At 44.6% G+C, this 17293-nt stretch overlaps 1 protein-coding gene across 1 annotated transcript in view; it reads left to right on the forward strand.

The window, feature by feature from the left end:
• Positions 1–17293, forward strand: part of TMEM163 (transmembrane protein 163) — a 274865-nt gene that overhangs the window by 246855 nt on the left and 10717 nt on the right. The gene's annotated exons all lie outside the window — the stretch shown is intronic.

The following is a 17293-nucleotide window of genomic DNA, read 5'->3' on the forward strand; positions in this document are numbered from 1 at the left end:
CTGCCTCAACCTCTCCCGAGTAGCTGGGATTATAGGCACACCACCATGCCCAGCTAATTTTTTCGTATTGTAGAGATGAGATTTTGCCATGTTGGCCAGGCTGGTCTCAGACTCCTGACCTCAGGTAATCTGCCCACCTTGGCCTCCCAAAGTGCTGGGATTGCCGGTGTGAGCCATCATGCCTGGCCCAAAATTGTTAATAATCTCAAAAATCGTGTTTTCTCTGATCTTTCATTGTGGGCTTCCTGTTCAAATTCAGGGCCATCAGACAACGTTCAAAAAGCATCGTGCATTTCTTTTAAGTGTAAAGGGCAGTGGACTTTAGGCCAGACAAGTGCGGGCTTGAATGCCTTCAGCATCTCTGACTAGCTGGTGACCTGAAGGCTGGGGAGAGTGTTATTTAACTTTTCTAGGGTCGTAATTTCCACCTTGCAGGGATCTTGTGACAGTTATGTTTCAAATAAAATGGAATCATTTGTTAAGCATTTGGAAAAGAGCCTCATCTCTGATGAGCATTAAATAAATAGTATGGGCTTGTGCTGTTATTATTGTTACTTAAGGAACTCTAGTTTGATGCTGGGGTGTTGGTGTGGTGTTCATACCAGTGCAGGGAGCAGAAGCAGGCAGCCAGAGGTCCTACTTCTGTCACGGAGCAGAGCTCCTCAGGAATGGCAGTGCCTCCGTGTTGCGAGGGGCTTGTTGAGGGGATGTTGTGCTTGGTCCTTTAAATGCCCGACAGTCACCAGGGAGGAAGGTGTGTGAGCTCAACCAGGGTGGCTCATCTCAGATTCCATGGCAACCTTCAGGGGTTGGATGGTTTGTCCTTAAGACTCTGACTGCTTCTCTTGTATCAGAAAACAGCAAACTGATGGTGCTTCCTTGACCAGAAGCTGGGCTCTGTCTTGGAGAGGCAGCCAAGCGCCTCAGAGTGCCCTCATTGTCATGCAGGTGGTTGTAGCCCTCGGCTGCTGCTGCCTTACCTTTTGCTGTGGCTTCCTGTGATCCCACCAGCCTCAGCTTCGTGGTGACCCTGGGGCTGGTCATCTGCTCCCTTCCTGGTGCTCTGCAGGGCCTCACCTGGCAGGTTGGCGAGCCGGCCAGAAAATGTCGGAGACCAGGGTGCTGCAGTCTGCCGGGAAGCCCACTGACGACCCTGATGTCTCGTGTCTGGGGAACTTTCTGGCTGCTGGCCTGCTTGTCTAAACACCAACTCTTGACCCTCCAGACATCAAAATGGTCTGATGCTAATTTAAAAATTGTGAAGCCATTGAATGTGAATCCATAGTAATTTGTCAATATAATTTAATAACCAGGGGAAATGGAGGGCTCAGGCTTGGCGCAATTTCCTCTACATCTGCCAGCTTTTCTCATCTGCTGGTTGGGGGCAGGGAGGGTGGTGATGAAAAGTTCTCAAGACAAGAGTGACTGTTTCAATTTCACCTGGGGCCATAAATCAATATTCATTTATTATTCAGCCAGCATTAGCATTTCCCTGGGTAATACTCTAACACATGTAGTGTCAGGATGGCTTGAATTTGTCCTCATTAGGAAGGCAAAGGATGCCTTTTTGCAGGCATAAGCAAGTGAGCCTCCTATTCTGCTTGCTGGCTCACATCTCATGGAAAAGGAAAGTGTTGGTCTTTGGGGAAAGGAGTGGGTTGGGATTTCAGACATGGTCTCTGCTTGGTGTTAGTGGCCACAGTTCACTGTGGCCTGGGTTTATGACTGCTGGTGTCACCCTTGATAAGGAATAAGCTTACAGTGGGAAGTGACAACTGACCCTGCAGAAAAACATTTTATTTCTACACAAGATTTTTCTGTGAGCAACACCATTAATACAAACTCATCCTTGTCTTATCTTTGAGATGAGACTGTATGGGAAAATGGGGGGGTGGTGGCGAGGAGGACAGAGAAACTTGGTATTACAATGTTGGAAACTGCTGTTGGCTGATGACCAGCTAGAAACATTTTCTTTGAAGATGAAATTTAATCAGGAGGTGGAATTTTATGTACAGATGCTCACTCTCACCACCACCTCCATTTTGGTGTATGGAGTATGAGGTGGGAGTGATGGGGAGAGGCGGTGGGGTTCCTTCCTGCTGAGCACGTTGGAGGAGGTGGAAGGTCGCCTTGAGATATCCTGACTGCTGAGGTCTTGCTCTGTGAGTGGACCAGCCATCTTCAAGGCTGCTTGTAGACTTTGATGGGAGAGGTGGTTCTCACAGCACTTTCATTTCAGCTCATGTCACTCTGATATTTTGACCTGAATGTGCAGATGTCATGAAGGGAGATGGTCTCCTACATAATGGCGGGAGGGGGGGCATTAGACTCCATCAGCTTCCCGCCTGCTATTCCTTCCCCTGTCCTGGCATCAACAACTGCCCAACTCCGTTGGGAACTGAAATAAAAAAGCCTAGTATGTTAGTTCATTTTCAAGCTGCTGATAAAGACATACCTGAGACTGGGTGATTTGCAAGGAAAAAGAGGTTTAATGGACTCACAGTTCCATGTGGCTCGGGGGGGCCTCACCATCATGGCAGAAGGTGAAAGGCACATCTCACATGATAGCAGATAAGAGAACTTGTGCAGGAAAACTTCCCTTTGTAAAACCATCAGATCTCTTGAGACTCATTCACTACCAGGAGAATAGCACAGGAAAGGCTCACCTCCATGATTCAGTTACCTCCCACTAGGTCTGTCCCACAACACATGGGAATTCTGGTAGTTACCATTCAAGATGAGATTTGGGTGGGGACACAGCCAAACCTTATCACCTGGTGTTGATGGGAAGCATTTAGCTGGAATTATAATAAACCTGTCAGGGGGAGGGCCGTGAAACAAATCGCTAGAGTGGGACTCCAGGATGATACAGAATCAACAGCTGATACCTGCAACAAGATGGATGAATCTCAAAAACATGATGTTGACGAAAGAAGTCTAAGCCCCACCCCCCAAAAAATTCATACTGTGTGATTCCACTTCTATAAAATCCAAGAGTAGAAGAAATTAATCCATAGTGATTGTAGTCAGAATGTTGTTGCAGGGGGCTGAGAAAGGGACGCGAAGGAACTTCGGGGGTCATGGAAATATTCTGTTTTGTTTTGGGGATGGTTAAACAGGTGTTACCATTGACAGAATTTATCAAATTCAACATCTAAAATCTGTACCTTTGCCGTATGCTAATTACACCTCAATAAAAAGGTATATAATAATTTAAAAACTATTAATCCCTAGGTACATTTTGGAGGCAGGGTGTTAGTCGATCACAGTGAGTTTTATTCCCATGACTTGCCAAATCCCAGGTCCCCTCTCCTTGCCTAACTCCTTTTTGACCATTTGCCAGGTCATTGTCTCCCACGGCTCCCATTCTTCAATTGTCTGCACCACTTTCTGGCCACTGACTGCTTTATCCCAAGGTCAGAGGGAAAAACCAACTTGTTCCTAAATCAGTGCAATATAATAAAACTTTCTGTGGTCATGGGAATGTTCTGTGTGTACACTCTTGAGTGTGATAGCCAGTAGCCATATTGAGCATTAATTGTGGCTAATCAAATGAACTGAGTGCTCAATTTTATGAATTTTAAATTTAAGCATATGTGTATAAATGTGAAAAATACATTTAAAAAAAAGTTCGGATGGTGAGGAGTAATTGCAGTCAGGGACCACCTCACCGAGAAGCTGACACTTGAGCAGAGAGATGATGCAGTGAGCCCTGTGGCTGCATGGAACCTGCAAGCAGCGAGAGCAGCATGTGCAAAGGCCCTGGGGTAGGAGCCTGCTAGTCATGCTTGAGGAACAGAGAGGAGGCCAGGGCGGCTGGAGCAGAGTGAGAGAAAGGGAGAGTGTTAAGAGGTGAGGGCAGGAGTCCCCTTTATCCAGCTGGTTTGGTTGGGTTTGGCTTTTCTGCAAGGAGCTGGAAAAGACCATGTCTTATACTGTACACCAGGTCATGGGTACACTTATGCACCAGCTTGCAAGACTGCGTGTGGGGCAGTGCAGGGGCTGTGTGTCTTCCAGGAGAAAAGCTGACCTGGTCTGGCTGACCATGATCTCCTGAGCTAGAGTACAATAACCCACATCACGGGTCAGCATGACAATGCTCACCCAGATCCGATTTTGTCAGCTCTCCCCTAATTGCTTTTGAATCCTGAAATTAGGCCTGTGGCTTTTGCCACATTCCAGCCTGGCCGAGAGAAGTGGAAGCGGTGGGGTAGGAAGCGTCAGGCCTCCTGGGCAGAGCTGGAGGATGGTTGGGAGCCCTGAGCTTGGGACACCGCTCTGTCACTGTCTCTCTGCCGTCTCTGGAGGAGTCACCCCTTTTTATGAGCCTCAGTGTGCCTCAGTTTCATCACCTGTGGCATGAATTAGATGCCTCCTAGGCCCTTTATCCTTTCTAATGCGCATGATTTTAAGATCACCTCATGGTTGTACAGAAGGGATGCTCGCCCTTGTCCATGGGGTCAGATTTGGGGCCCCGGGGGTGTGTGTTTCCATGACTCGTTCTCTGAGATGACAGGATTAGTATTGGTATACACCAAAACATTGGAGATGTCATTTTTCTATACCCCAGGGGTCTGTCAGGTTCTTGGAATCCCTGTATAAGCATTTTGTTCAATAGGGTAAAGGTGTTGTTTTTCACACTTTGGGGCAATGAAGTTGGAAAATTCAAATCCGAGCATTACTAGCTCTTGGAAAAGACATTCCACTCGGACTGGCCATTGGCTTTTGTCCCACACAGTCTGGAATGTAGGGGGCATGTTGGGAGAAGGGTGAGGTGGCATCTTCTGTGCTTCCCTGAAGTTTCAACTGCAGGACGGTCTTAGTTCATTCAGGCTGCTATCACTGAATGCCATAGACTGGGCAGCTTACAAACAACAGAAGTGGATCTTTCATGGTTCTGGAGGTCAGGAGGTTCAAGATCCAGTCACCAGCAGATTTGGCGTCTTGTGAGGGCCTGGCTTCCTGATTCATCGATGGCTGTCTTCTCACTGTGTTCTCACATGGGGAAGAAGCAAGGAAGTCCTTTGGGGTCTCTCTTATGAGGAAGGGCACTAATCCCCAGAACTGACCCCTTCCACCCCAGGATGAGGAGAGCCGTATCCCAAGGCTGCATAAGGCAGTAAGAGCCCTGGGCCTGGATCCTGATATGATTCTTCCCTCTGAGGCCTCTGGGGCTGCAATAAGAGGGGCTGACTTGAAGATTTCTCAAATGCCTTCGAGGCCTTTTCCCCGCATTGTCTTGGCTATTAACACCTGGCTCCCTTTCAGTCTTGCTAATCTCTCTAGCAAGTAGTTGCTCCACAGGCTGCTTGGATTCGTTCCCTACCACAGGCCCAGGCTGCAAATTTTCTGAATTTTTAACACTCTGCTTCCCTTTTAATTTTAAGTTCAACTTTAACTATTTTGCTCCCACATCTGATGGTAGGTTGTTAGATGCAGCCACACCACCTCTTGAATGCTTTGCTGCTTAGAAGTTTCTTCAACCACATACCCTAAGTCATCACTCTTAAGTTCAAACTTCCACAGATCCCTAGGACACAAACACAAGGCAGCCAAGTTCTCTGCTAAGGTATACATGGGCGATCTTCACTCCAGTTCCCAATAACTTCCTCATTTCCATCTGAGACCTCTTCAGCCTGGCCTTCACTGTCCATATTTTTATCAGCATTTTGGTCACAACTATTTAACAGTCTCTAAGAAATTCCAAACTTTCCCTTATCTTCCAGTTTTCTCCTGAGCCTTCCAAATTCCTTCCAACCTCTGCCCATTACCCAATTCCAAAGCTGCTTCCACATTTTCAGGTATCTTTATAGCAACACCCCATTCTTGGTACTAATTTTCTGTATTAGGCCATTCTTTGTGTTGCTATAAAGAAATACCTGATGCAAGGTAATTTATAAAGAAAATAGGTTTAATTGACTCATAGTTCTATAGGCTGTATAATCATGGCACCAACATCTGCTGGACTTCTAGTGAGGGCCTCAGGATGCTTACAATCATGGTAGAAGGAAAAGGGCAAAGCCAAGGAATCACACGGTAAGAGCAGTAGCAAGAGTGGGAGCAAGGAGGTTCCAAACTTCTAAACAATCAGATCTCACATGAAATAACTTGACAATAATCCCATTATCAATAGGATGGCCCCAAACCATTCATGAGGGATCTGCCTCCATGATCAGGTCACCTCCCACCAGGCCCCATGTCCAACCTTTGGAATCACATTTCAACATGAGATTTGGAGAGGACAAACAGCTAAACCATATCAACAAGCCTGTCCATTCCACATCTTGTACAGCTTCACCATTCTGTGGGATGGGAGGGACAGAAAAGTGCTGTGAGGTCCATGCTCTCCCATTTCAATAGATATGAACTTGGGTTGACAATTCATCACGGACTTCCTTGTTGGTGCTTATCCAATATTTTCTTTCTTGCTCTCTTTTTTAAAAAATCTTACTTTCTAGGCCTTCATGGTATATTTTCTCATCTGAAGGCTATTATCTTAACTTACTCTTTGCATCTTGTAAAACGCTTCAGCCTATACACTGGTGCTCGCTGAATCTTTATTGATGTCATTGATTGAAGTATTCGGATTGTCCAGAAATTTTCCATTCCACATGGCTATGATATATACTAAACACTCTCATGAAGTCCAGGTTAGCAAAAGGAGGTTCCTGAAAGGAGGGACTTACCAAATTCCACCCCGCACATCATGTATACACCATGCCGCCTATTCACTCCAACGTGGCACATTTCTCTGCCACAGCTTTTAAACAAACAGATCACACCATGTTACAGTCAGTGGCTTGTGTGTCTATCTCCCTAACTAGGTTGTAAGTTCCTTGAGAGTACAATGGTATCACATTTATGTCAGTCTCCCTAGAAATTCACCCAGAGCCTCCTGCATAGTGGTTCCCAAGTGCTCTGTCAGAGCCAGCAGTGTGACTGACACTGGGCATGCGCTGGACAACAAATGAGCAACACAACGTTCTCCCTGACATAGAGCTAAGAAAGAGGGGTGGGTGAGCCACAGACTACGAGATGCTGCAGCAAGTGCTAAATGTAGGTGTGGTGTTGTGCAGTCTTCAGTGGGCAAAGGGTTCCTACTCAGCCTGGAGAGTCAGACAAGGTTTTCCAGAGAAGTTGATGATAAAGAGGAAATTTGTCGAAGGAATAAACAGAAGGCACTCAACTGGGGTTCACTAAGTTGAATTGAACATGAGGCATGGCAGTGATGGTAATCATGTAGAACCCAGGCTTCTGCAGGCCATACTACAGGGTCAGTGAGAACACTGATGGGCTGTCAGGAAAAGCTTAATAGAGGATAAAACACTTGAGATGTCTAGAAAAAGAAGTGTTTACCCACATCTGTAGGAAGCTCCTGAGACTTAAAAGCCAGCCCTCTGGGTCCGTGTTCCACCATTGACCTCTAAGCCTCTGATTTAATCTTCACAGTGACTCTGGTTTGATCTGTGTCCTTTACTGTACATTCCAATAATGGACATTAGGAACATTATGAACATTACAATGTACATGATCATACCAGCTTACGTGCATAAGCTGAATTATGTAAACGTCAGTAATTATTACCTAGGAATCTCTGAGAGAGTATTTTTTTAAAATTAGTTTTATTGAGATATAATGTACATACAATTCACCCTTTAAGTATACAATTTGATGAGTTTTGACAGATGTGTATTGTTACAGAACTACCACCGCAATGAAGATATAGAATATTTCCATCATCCTCAAAACGGTCCCTCATTCCCCTTTGCAGTCATTAATCACCTCCTCTCCCCAGCTAATCTGCTTTCTGTCACTATAGGTTCCCTTTTCTGCAAAGTCATAGAAATGAAATCATTCAGTATTTAGTCTCTTGTGTCTATATTCTTTTATTTAGCATAATGCTTTTGAAATGCAGCCCTATTCTTGCCGAACATATCTGTGGTTCATTCTTATTTATTGCTGAGTAATATTCTGTTGTCTGGACAGATCACAATTTGTTCCATTCACCAGTGGTTGGACATTTAGGTTATTTCCAGTTTTTGGCTATTATGAAATTAGCAGCTGAGAACATTGGTGTGAAGTCTTCGTGTGGACATATGCCTTCATTTCTCTTGGAGTAGAATTGCTGAATCCTATGGTAAGTCTATATTTAATTTCACAAGGAATGGCCAATCTCTTTTACAAAATGACTGTACCATTTTACATTCTCACCAGCAGCATATGAGACTTCCAGTTGCTCTACATCCTCACATACTCGGTATTATGTGTTTTCTTTTTTTTAATTTTGGTGATTCTAATGAGTATGTAATGGTCACTTACAGTGGTTTTCATGTACTTTTCCCTGTTGACCAATAATGTTGATTATCCTTCCTTGTGTTTATTTGCTGTTCTTACATCTTATATGGTAAAGTGTTCCAATTTTAGCTTTTTTTTTTTTTAAATTGAGTCACCTGTTTTCTTCTTACTGAGATGTAGAAATTATTAAATATTCTGGATACCAGTTCTGTATCAGATATGTTTTACTTTTTTTTTTTTTTTCTGTATCATGGCTTGCCTTCATTTTCTTAGTAGTCTTTCAAGGAGCAGAAGTTTTAATTTTGATAAAGTCTAACTTATCACAGTTTTCTTAATGGTTAGTGCTTGTTTTTTGTCATAGGAAATAATTTGCCTAACCCAAGTTCATACATAATTTAGTTTTACAGTTTTAGCTTCACCTTGAGATCTTCAGTCCATCTCACATTAAAATTTATATATAGTGTGAAATAAGGATCAGGATTTCTTTCTTTCCATACACATATCCAGTTGTTCCAGTGCCGTTAGTTGTAATGAGTTTACATTTTCCACTGGATTGCTTTTGTGCTTTTGTCTAAAACTAAATGACTACATCCGAGAGTGGGCTGATTTCTAGGCTTTCTATTGTGTTCTGTTGATCTGTATGTCTGTCTGACTTTATGATAGTATCACTTCTTGATTACAATAGCTTTATAATCAGTTTGGAAATGACTTATTTCATAAATCAAATGAGGAGAGGCCTTGTGTCAACCTTTCAAATTTGTTCTTTTTCAAAATCACTTTGGTTGTTGTAAGCCCTTTCATTTACACATACATTTTAAAATCAACTTGTCCATTTTTATTTCTTTAAAAGAGCCTGCTGGGATTTGGCTCACGGTGGCTTTTGCATCCAGATCAGTTTGGGGAGGACTAACGTTTTAATAATAATTGAACACAGTATATCTTTCCATGTACTAAAATCTTTTATCTCCGTAATCTTTTGTAGTTTTCAGTGCACAGGTATTACATGTAAAATTTATCACTGAGTATTTAGTATTTTTATGCTACTTTAAATAGTGATTCCAAAAACTCCATATTTCTAGCTAGTGTACAGAAATACAGTTGAGTTTTACTTACTAACTTGGTATGTAGTCTTACTAAACTCACTTATAGTTTTAATAAGTATGTTTTGTGTGTGGGAGGGGTGGTAAATTACTGAGGATTTTCAAAATAGAAAATTATGCAGTCTGTAAATAAAAATGGTTTTACTTCTTTCTTTTCTATCTGTATACTGGCTAGTCCCTCCTAATCAGTGTCAAATAGAAGTAATGTAAGTAGATGTCCTTGCCTTTTTCGTGATCTTAGGAGTAACGTTCATTTTTTTCACCATTGGTTGATATTAGTTGTAGGTTTTTCCTAGATACCATTTATCAAGTTGAAGAAATTCCTTTCTATTCCTAGAGTGCTGAGAAGTCTTTTCCTTCCTCCCTTTTTCCTTCCCTTCTCCATGAGTGGGTAGTGACACATTTGACACATCAAATGCTTTTTCTACTTCTATTGAGATGATTATATGGGCTTTCTTTTTGTTCTGTCAATATGGGAAATTGCTTTGATTGATATTTGAATGTTTAATCAACTTTGTTTCCCTAGGGTAAACCCCATTTGGTCATGTTGTATTATCCTTTTTATATATTGCTGAATTTGTGTGGCTGATACTTCGTTGAGGACTTTTAAGTCTGATTCATGAGAGCTACTGGTCTGTAGTTTTCTTATGATTCTTTTGCTTTTAGTGTCATAGTAACGCTGGCCTGAGAAATAAATTGGAAGTGTTTCTTCTTTATCTTTTTTTCTGAAAGAGATGTTTTAGAATTGGTTATTTCTCCTTTAAATGATTAAATGTTTGGCAGAATTTGCCAATAAAACCATTGGGGCCTGAAGTTTTGTGAGAAAGATTTTCACTACAATATCAGGGTCTTCAATCGCTACAGGGTTCTTCAGGTTATCTACTTCTTGAATGACCTTCGATTTGTCCATTTCTTCTACGTTGTCAAATTTATTGGCATCAAGTTGGTTGTATTTCCTTATTTAATTCTTAATAGATCCTGTTGGATCTGTAGTGATGTGCCTTCTCTCATTCCTGATGTTGGTAACGTGTGTCCTCTCTTTTCTAGATGAGTCCTGGAGGTTTATCCTATGTTACTGATCTTTATTAAGGTCTTTGGTTTTATTGATTCTTGTCTACTGTGTATCCATTTTCTATCTCATTGGTTTCTTTTTTTTTTTTTTTTTTTGGAGATGGACTTTCACTCTTGTCACCCAGGCTAGAGTACAATGGCGTGATCTTGGGTCACTGCAACCTCCGCTCCTGGGTTCAAGTGATCCTTCTGCCTCGGCCTCCCGAGTAGCTGGGATTATAGGCATGTACCACCATGCCCAGCTAATTTCGTATTTTTAGTAGAGACAGGGTTTCACTATGTTGGTCAGGCTGGTCTCAAACTCCTGACCTCAAGTGATCCACCTGCCTCAGCCTCCCAAAGTGCTGGGATTACAGTTGTGAGCCACCGTGCCTGGCCTGTCTCGTTGATTTCCACTCATAAGTTTATTATTTCTTTCCTTCTTACTTTGGGATTAATTTGATTTTCTTTTAATTTTTTCTTAAAGGCAAAGCTCAGATCATTGATATTAGGCCTTTTAAACATTTTTAAGCACATTATTTACTATAAAATTTCCTCTACGCACTGCTTTTGCTGCGTACCACTAATTTCAATATACTGTTGTTCTACTTTCTTTCACTTGAACGTATTTTGTAATTTCCCTGGTAATTATTCTTTGATTCATGAGTTTTTAAGAAGTGGGTTGTTCTATTGTTTAGTTTCCAAACACTAGAATATTCTAGATATTATCCTGTTACTGATTTCTAGTTTAATCCCATTGTCAGAGAATATGCCTTGTATGATTCCAGTTTTTTAATTGGTTGATATCTTTTTAATTGCGTAGAATGTGATCTACATTAATATTACATTTAAAAAGAATGTGTGTCCTGCCTTTGTAGGGTAGATGTTCCATAAATGTCAGGCAAAGCTGGTTGATCGTGTTGTTGAAGTCTTCTGTTTACAGACTTTCTGTTAGTTTGTTCTATCAGTTATGTAAAGTATTATGATCCTCATCTTTAATTTTGGATTTGTCTGTTTTCATTGCTGTAATGAATGGTCTATATATTCCGTCATTTGCATGCACGTACAGGTGTAGCACTAAGATAAATTCACATGAGTGAGTGGCTTGCTCAAAGGGGAGATTTGTACTTTTCAGAGAAATTGTCAAATTGTTCTCTGTACAGGTTGGACCATTTTGCACTGCCACCAATCAGAATGGTATGAGAGACTGTTTTCTCATAGCCTTGTGATATTTTGGTTAGATAAAAGGGTGTTACTATCGTTTTGGCTTTCATTTATTTTATGAGCATTTGAGCCTTTTCAGAGGTTTAAAATTTGTTATTTTAACTGTCTCTCACATATATTTTGTCCATTTTCTCTTTGTTGGTCTTTTCTTCTAGATTTCCATGAGCCCTTTATAGAGTAAGGAGATTAACCCTTCGTGATAATGTTTTTCCTAGTTTGTATTTGATCTTTCCCCTGAATATGCTTTAACTTCTGTCTCATCAAGTATGTCAATCTTTTATGGCTTTGAGATGGTCAGAAAACGTCTTTGCTACTACAAGATGTTGAAGGAGCTTGCCAGCATGGACAAAACTTATGTGGAGTTTACCTTTAATGTACATTTATACTTGGCCCTGAATGAGTGGCTAATTTCCTTAAACCTTTTTGTCGTAATCTTCCATCATTCAGTGAAGATTCAACTGTGAGAAATTATAGAGACACAGTACTGGTAACAGCAGGAACTCAATACCTAGCAAGGAAATTGCTGTCGCTGTTTTCACGGAGTCCACTGTTTAGGGACATGAGAGATGATGATGAGGCCTTCGATGAGGCAACCTGGTACAGTTTATAGCTGGGAACGATTCCAGGTCCTGCCACTAGCAGAGTGACCCTGGGAAAGTCATTTAGCCTCTCTCCAACTGTTTCTGTCAGACGCCCACTCTGACACTGCTGAGAATTCCGTGGCATGGTAGGTGTGGCTGCACCTTGAGAAAAGTCAATGGCGGTACAGCCTACGCGTGTTAGGGTTTCTCATAGTCAGCCATGTCTCCATGTCTGCTGTGGCTTCCTGACTCTCCGGAAGGAATCTTCTCAGAAACTTTCTTTTATTAAACTTAGAGACTGTCTTAGCTTGGGGTGCCAAAGACAAATGTCGTAGACTAGGTGGCTTAAACAACAGGAATTTCTTCTTCACAGTTCTGGAGACTCAAGTCCATGATGAATGTGCCAGCAGAGTCAGCGTCTGGTGAGGGATCCTTCCTCGGGTTATGGATGGCTGCCTTCTCACTGTGTCCTCATGTGGCCTTTCCTTGGTGCACATGGGTGGTGGGGAAAAAGATCTTCTGTTTTCTTATAAAGGTACTCGTCTCTTACAAGGGTACTAGTCCCCCCCGCCCCCATGACCTAATCTAACCCTAATTATCTTTCAAAGGCCCCATCTCCAAATACTGTCACATTGGGGTTAGGGCTTTAACATATGAATTTTGTAGGAACACAGACATCTCGTCTATAATAGGGACTGATGTCTTTTTAAACCTAGTTTTATAGGCAGAGTCTCACTCTGTTGCCCAGGCAGGAGTGCAGTGGCACTATTATAGCTCACTGCAGTCTCAACCTCCTGGCCTCAAGTGATCCACCTGCTTCAGCCTCCTGAGTAGCTGGGGCTACAAGCGTGCGCCACCATGCCTGGCTAATATTTATATTTTTTGTGGAGATCAGGTCTTGCTATGTTGCCCAGGCTGGTCTTGAACTCCTGGCTTCAAGTGATCTTCCCACCTCGGCCTCCCAAAGCACTGGGATTCCAGGCATGAGCCACCACGCCCAGCCAGGTACTGATGTCTTGAGCAGGCTGCTGACTGCATCTCTGTGACATTCTGTTCATGCCAACAGTCAACGTGGGAGCCGTGTGGAGAGAGGAGCACGTGCACTGCAGGAAAGCCATCTGGGCCTGGGCAGGGCAATTACAGAGCTTTTAGGACATTGAAAGCTGGTTTTGGGAGAGGGGCTTTGGCAGGTCTGTGCCAGCCTGGATCCTTCTTGGGTTCCTGCGCAGGGTTCGTCTGTTTCTGAGGCAGATCCACTCAGCAGTGGTGACCTGCAGCCTGCAGCTTTGGGTGACACTCAGAGATGGCCTCAGACTCTGTTCTAGAGGGAAAGGTAGTTGCTCTCTCAGAGCCAGTCCTAGGAGCAAAGGGTGGCTGGTAGAAATAATCCATGCTCAGAAAAAGCCTCCTTTTGCATCTTGGCTTCTCTACATTAAAAAACTTAGCTTCCCAATACTAATATAGCATTCACTCTGTGCCGGGCCCTGTTTGACCCCGTGACACATCCGTATGAAGTTTTATGGCAGGGTTCAGGCAGAGAAGCAGACTCCTCTAAGTGATGCAGAATAGGGGTTTGTGGCAGGGATGAGACTTTCCACATGGTGGTTGCTGGTGCCGACGTCCTGGTAAGGCCGTTGCCTCTGAGTGTGGTGTTGGCCTGAAGTCAGCAGCCGTGCAGTCAGGAAAGAAGGCTGAGCCAGGAGGAGGGGGCAAGCACAAACTGGCGCCCATGAAGATGGCCTGGACCTGTATGTGACCCTCACTGTCTCAGCCTCCATGACATTGGGCATCCTGCAGAAGAAGTGGGCGCCTTTGCCACAGAGCTATATGCACACCTGGCTCATGACTCAGCGAAGCTGGAGCAGGGGGATGCGGCAGGAGGGGAGAATCCATGGGCCCGGTGCTGCCCTGCTCTCCCCTGAGCGAGTCCGTGGAGCCACGGAACGTGCCTGGCTGAGGTGCGGCAGCACCGAGCCGCTTCACCACCTTTCACGGCCCATGCGGGTGTCTCTGGGAGTCAGCTTCCACCGGGAACCATGGAGGAAGGAAATTCTGGGCAGCGTGGTTGCCCTGAGCTCTGTGCTCGCAGTGCATGCGGCCACCGTCGGGGGTCTGTTGTTTTTTTCCACTTTATAGGTAGGACAGTGGAGGGAGGGAGGGGTTCAGGGGCTTGCCCAGAGTCACACAGCTAGTAAGTGGGGCTCCTGCTTGAGTGCCTTTGAAGCTGCCACCCAGTGGTTCTACTTTTTCGCCCCGGGAAGCCCGCCCCAGTCCTCCAGGAGCTGGACCTCGCCGGCCCCTCCGGTCCATGGAGAGCGCCCCCGAGATGAAGCCTCCCCGGTGCAGGAAGCTTCCCGCACAGCCCCTTGATAGGCCGCGGTGGAGCTCAGTCCTGGTCTTGTGGAAGCTGAAGTTTGTTTCACCATGCATACTTACTTCTCGGTGACAAGCTTCCTGTGTCTCTCACAAGAACGCTGACCAGGCTTGGTTGGGGCTCAACGTGAGTACCCAATGTGGCCGGCAGGTAGAGGACGTTTGTGTGTGGATCATGTGTTTCGGCCCCTTAACAACAACTCCTACCTTTCATTGCCAGCGGCTGCCAGGGGCTGTAGGCATCCCACTGCCGCTTACAGAGGAGCAACTGAGATCCAAGTGTTCGTTTCCAGTAAGCCGTGGAGTTTAGAGTTGAACAAAGGCCTGCCTGGCACACTCCTGCCGCTGGGTCGGCCGAGCCCTGGTTCTGAAGCTCCCTTTAGAGATGGAGGAACGGTCACTAAAGCCATGGGTGGCGTTTCTTGAGCTGCATCTCAGGGTGGGGCAGCCCAGCCCAGCCCCTGTGCCCCAGGGGCCTAGATGGGGTAAGCACAGATTTTCTCTACCTCTGGACACTTTGGGAGGAGGGCTTTGCAAACAGACTGAACGGAGCCAGAGGGGATTCAGGCGTGGGGTAAGCAAAGGGAGCCTTCGGTCTCCAAATGTGAGGCCTCCAAGTTTTTGACTTTCCTAACTGCCTCAGTATCCCGGCCTGTGCTTCCTGAGTCCCGTTAGCACCTGGGGCTGTTGACATGCGATTCTTTGGTCGGGTGTCTTAGTTCTAGCTGTTATAACAAAACACCACAGACTGGGTGACTCATAAACCACAGACATTTCCATCTCACAAGTTCTGGAGGCTGGGAGTCCCAAGACAAGATGCTGGCAGATTCAGTGCCTAGTGGGGGCCCTTTTCCTGGTTCATAAGACGGTGGCTTCTCCCTGTGTCCTCACATGTGGAAGGGGCAAGCCGGCTCTCTGGGGCCTCTTTTGTAAGGGCACTCATCCCATTCATGAGGGCTCTGTCCTTGCGACCTAATCACCTCCCAGAGGCCCCCCTCCTCATACCGTCACCCCGGCGATGAGGTTTCCATGTGTGAATTTTGGCGGGGACACATACTCAGATGGTAGCATCATGTTCAGTTTATTTTCTGTGGGTGCTGTCTCCTGGACTTAAGCTGAGTCCCTGCACAAAGAGAGCTTCCATCTGGGGCTCCTGACCCCCTCCCGCTGTGTCCCCTGCTGTGTAACCTCCGCATAGGAGGGACTGAAGAGTTGTCAGGAGACCTGGTTTGGGATGGGCCTTACTGGCCATTTGAGGAGGTAAAACTTCAGTGAGTAGATTACTTTAAATCACCTTTTAAATGTGAAAGAATTTTAGGTTAATAGGAGAGTTTTACAGATAGTACAGAGAGTTCCCATACCCCCTCCATCCAGCCTGCCCTGCTGTTAACATGGCACACAGCCGCGGCAAATTCGTCTCTACCGCAGGATGACGGTGCTCTTCACAGAACTCTAGACTCCCTTCTCATGTCCCCAGTTTTCCCACTGATGACCTTTTTCTGTTCGAGGATCCAGTCTGGATGCCATGTTGCATTTAGTTATCAAATCTCCTTAAGTGTCCGGTGTGTGACAGTCTCTCGGTCGTTCCTCGTGTTTCATGACCTTGACACGTGAGACGTAGTGGTCGGGTATTTTGTAGCCCGTCCCTCAGTTTGGGTTTGTTTGATGTTGTTTTGCAGTTAAAATGAGGTTATGGATTTGGGGATGGAACACCATGGAGGTAAAGTGCCCTTCTTGTCACATCGTATCGGGGGCGACATGGTGCTAACACAACTTATTAACGGTAATGTGAACCTTGATCACTGGGCTAAGGTGGTGTCTGCTTGGGTTCTCCATTGGTAAGCTACTGTTTTTGCCTTTCTATCCTCTCTGTTAGATTTGAGTCTCTAAGTCCAGCCCAAACTCAAGGGCAGGGGATGGGGTGGGGAGTAGCGAAGAGTTTGTGAACATAGGTTGCCAAAACCACCACTGCCATTGACCCATGTTTTCAGGGAGATGCTTTGACCTTATACAGATAACCTGTTTCCAGTGAAGTGGTTTTTCAAATGGCTTTGTTAAGTTTTGAACATGAAGCAGGCTGTCTCTCTCTTCCCAGGTTCTGACACGAGGTTTGTGAATTTGATTAATAAAATGCGTAGGGAAAAGCCGATTTCTTTGCCTATGTATGATGCTGCATCTGAGTTCTGCTGGCAGGTGCATTTTAATATTGGGAAATCTGAAGGCTGTGTCTCATGGGGGTGACACATGGGAGCTTGAAGCAGAAGAGCTGGATGGGCCCCAATGTCAGGAGATAGTGGTGCTTACTTATTGCATATGGGACTCAATTGTTGGCTTGCAAAAGTAAGGTAACAATTTAGAGGAAGTGTTCAGATAACGTCAGTAGCAGACTATATTTTTAGATGCTATTTTCTCTACCCATGTTTATATGAACTCTCAATTGCCCTGTGTGAATTTAAGGGGGAAAGATACGGTTTTAAGTAGCTCTGGCCATAACTGACCCTGTGGCAAATTCAGTTGTCTCTGTTGAAGGATTGTTAGGCCAGTGGTGTGTTTATGTGTTCCAAAATTCTCAGTCAACTGCTTGGTGAATTATCTGTGGAAAATTCTATTTAGAAGACGCTGTTCTTAGCATTCTGACCAACTATGTTATTGATCTATGACTGCTACTCA

The sequence above is a fragment of the Rhinopithecus bieti genome, unplaced genomic scaffold (assembly GCF_001698545.2).
Source record: "Rhinopithecus bieti isolate Rb0 unplaced genomic scaffold, ASM169854v2 scaffold_15296, whole genome shotgun sequence".
Lineage (NCBI taxonomy): Eukaryota > Metazoa > Chordata > Mammalia > Primates > Cercopithecidae > Rhinopithecus > Rhinopithecus bieti.